The sequence below is a fragment of the Lathyrus oleraceus genome, chromosome 5 (assembly GCF_024323335.1).
Source record: "Lathyrus oleraceus cultivar Zhongwan6 chromosome 5, CAAS_Psat_ZW6_1.0, whole genome shotgun sequence".
NCBI lineage: Eukaryota > Viridiplantae > Streptophyta > Magnoliopsida > Fabales > Fabaceae > Lathyrus > Lathyrus oleraceus.
In genome coordinates this window covers 164,013,525-164,017,093 of record NC_066583.1, presented here as the reverse complement: position 1 = coordinate 164,017,093, position 3,569 = coordinate 164,013,525, and positions in this window count along the sequence as shown.

The window sequence follows — 3,569 nt, the reverse complement described above, 5'->3', positions numbered from 1 at the left end:
GGATAGAAACCATAACATAGGGCAATGATGCATGATAACATCTAGGCTCGAGTCCAGCTCCCTAGTAGTGTGTCTCCCTTTGTATCTGGTTAGGTTAGAATTTCTTTCCCATTCAGGGGAACTACGTCGCCTTGATCCTCATACCAGATGAGGTACGTAGGCAGGAGACCGTGCGAGGTCTCTCCGGGCATCCTTTTTCTTTTTTGTGTGTGTTTGCTTGACAGTTGCTAGGCTCGAGTGCCTGACTCCTTAGTAGCTTGTTTGCTTGTTAACCCTCTTGTGTGTCAAGATATGGATGTAAGCCCAGCGATTGGCTGTCCGTATCCTGAGTGTGTTTGTTTGGTTCGGAAGCCGATGTAAGTCCAGCGATTGGCGTTCGGGTTCCATGTTTGCCTGTGTTTGTGTATGTCTTGTTTGGCGTGCGTGAGCCGAACTACGGCAGCTCTGATTCTCGTTCCAGACGAGATACGTAGGCATAGGATGCGATATCCTAGCGAGCCCTCTCCCCTCTTTCCCCATCTGTGTTGTCTTCAGTGTGCGTGTGATGTTTGTTTTAGCAACCTTAATCTATCTTTTAGAGCGTGGATCCCGTCGAGTACGACGGATGCGTAGGGGTGCTAATACCTTCCCTTCGCATAACCGACTCTCGATCCCATTCTCTTTGGTCGCGAGACCATGCTTTTCCCAGGTTTACTTCGAGCGTTTCCTTTCCCTCTTTGGGATAAATAACGCACGGTGGCGGCTCTGTGTTGTTTTGCTTTTAGCCCGCCGGTTGTTTTTCGCGGATGCGGCACAACCAAACATCACTCCATCTGACGTTCAACCCTCTAACCCCAACACCTCTGACATTATCCCTCCAAACACTTCCGCTGAACCTCAAACTCTCAACCTAAGCCCTCCAAACTCTCCACCTCTACCATATGAACCAGAAAATTGCCTACCAACCTTAGAGGAAGCAATTATGCTGTTTGCAGGAGCATCAGTTGAAAAGGTCAAGTCTCTGACCATCAACTCTGGCATCAGTGATGATCCCTCCTCTGTTAGGACACACTGGAACAGAGTTATTGGCTGGATGACTTCTGAGGCCTTTAAGATGAAAAACCTCTCTGAGAAAGTCAGAAACGACTTTATCAGAGACGCTGAGACAAGACTACAGGAACGCTTAGCCAGAGAAGCTGAGGAACAGGCCAGAAGGGAAGCAGAAGAAAGAGCAAGACAAGAAGAAATCCAAAGGGTAAAAGAAGCTTAAGCAAAAGCTCTAGCTGATGATGTTGCTGCTGAAGCTGAAGCAAAAGCTGCTACTGAAGCTGAAGCTAAAGCCGCTACAGAAGCTGAAGCTCTCCGTGCCAAAGAACAGAATGCTCTGACTCATGGGGAGTCCTCTACATTTGCCCCTCTGGTTCTCAAGACCCTTGAGGAGCTTCAGAAAGAGCAGAAGGAAGTCTGATCCAGATTGGATCAACAGGACACAGTCAACGCCAACATCCAGAATCTGCTGAACCAACTGCTTCAGAGGATGCCTCCTCCTCCCAACCCTTAGGCACCTAGGATTATTTCTTGCTTGTTGCCTTTTTGCCTCTGCTTGTTTCCTTTGTTTGTCTCTGATGTTTTTTTTCTTATCTGGATATATATATATATATATATATATAATATATATATATATATATATATATATATATATATATATATATATATATATATATATATGATCTTCTTTCCTCTATTTTTTATTTTGACAAAAAGGGGGAGAAATCAAACAGCTCTGATGAAAAATTATTTAATTCCTTCAGTACTCTGCAAACATACTATTCAATAAAAATCTATCTAACACTCTTTGACTTAGAAAGTTGCAGAAGGGTATCTAGAAACTTCATTGCTTGGAAGCTCTGGTAAGAACTTCTGAACTCCCTAGCCTATCTCAGGGGGAGCTCACTTCTATCTGATTTGATAAACTCTTATATCTGAATGTTTCATCTGTTAATTAAATGTGTTTTGTCATCATCAAAAAGGGGGAGATTGTAAGAACAAAAATTGTTCTACAACAGATTCCAGGATTTTGATGATAACAAAGGATGAAACCAAAAATGGCACTCTAACGAAAATTTTCTAAGTGTGCAGGACTCTGAACTAGAACAAAGGAATCTGATCGGTTTATCAGATACAGAATCGAATCAGATACAAAGTACCAGAAGATCAGAAGCATCTGAAGAAGAAGCGCGGTCTAGAAGTTCTAACTCTGAGCAAAACAGCATAGCAGAATACCAGAAGCTCTAACTTCCTCTGAAATCAACGCTGATGATCTAAAAGACCAGGACTATCAGAAGCTCTGATGTCACATCAAAACAATCCCAGAGTAGCAAAGTTAACACAGACTCTGACGAAGAATCTCCTTATCCAGAAAGAGTAACGGAAACTACCACTTCAAATGGAAAGAAAGTATATTTGGAAAGAAGTTATTCAGGGAGACAAACTTATTATAGCAAGAAATACAGAAGTAATGGCATTAAACTCTCATCAAGTCAAATATTCTGCCATCACTACAATGGTCCTTTCACCTCTATATAAAGGACGGCGAACTTCATTGAGAGATACACCTGAACGCACAGAAAAACTCTCTCTCTCTCTCTCTCTCTCTCTCTCTCTATTAGCATTTCACGAGTTGTTGCTCAAACGTGAAATCACTTGCTTGCTCTATTTTGATGTAATATCTGCTTTATCTTAGAAGCATCCTAAATTACAATTTTCTTTTGCTAAATTGATTTTGTTCCTCAAGTGACTCTGCGTAGTCTGTATACTTGGGAGGACTAAGAGATCTTTCTCTTAGACGTTGGTTGTAATAATCTTTCAAGATTAGTGGATTAAGTCCTTTTTGAAGGCGAAATCACCTTGGCCGGGTGGACTGGAGTAGCTTTGTGTTATAAGTGAACTAGTATAAAATCCTGTGTGTTCTTATTCTGAAAAAGCGCTTATTTTCCAAAACAATTCAAACCCCCCTTTCTTGTTTTTCTCACCTTCAATAATAAACTAACCCGAACTCATTAAGGCATAATAATCAGAAACTTGTGAAATCATATCTTGTTAGACCAATGCGTTCATGTCCAGTTTGCTCTTACCTGCTACCAGTGTCTCATTAAGTGCAGTAGGGTCATATCCGAAATGGTGGACAATCTGAGTGATGATGCCCCCTATGGAGATTCCCCATTGGGCTGCTCTCCTCACGTGACCCAGATAATCTACAGTAAATGCTGCAACACTTGCCATGGCAAACAAAAAGAACAGTACCCTCTGGGTGGCTACACCTGTACTGTCGTCCCTGCCAAATAGTGTGAAAGCCAACACCTTCTGGGTATACCTGAAACAGGGATTTTGAATACCTGATGCCTTCGCCCCTTTAGCCACATAGTCGGATCGTCCCGTAATGGCCAACCAGAAAGTGTTAGCATCAAAGCTGTCTGGTACGGCTTTGGGGCCATAAAGGGGTAGGAGAAGAATTTCACCTAGTTGTTCCACTATCAACTCGTGGTCGACATTGTATAACCTGAAAGACATTGTTCCTCCAAAGTACATCA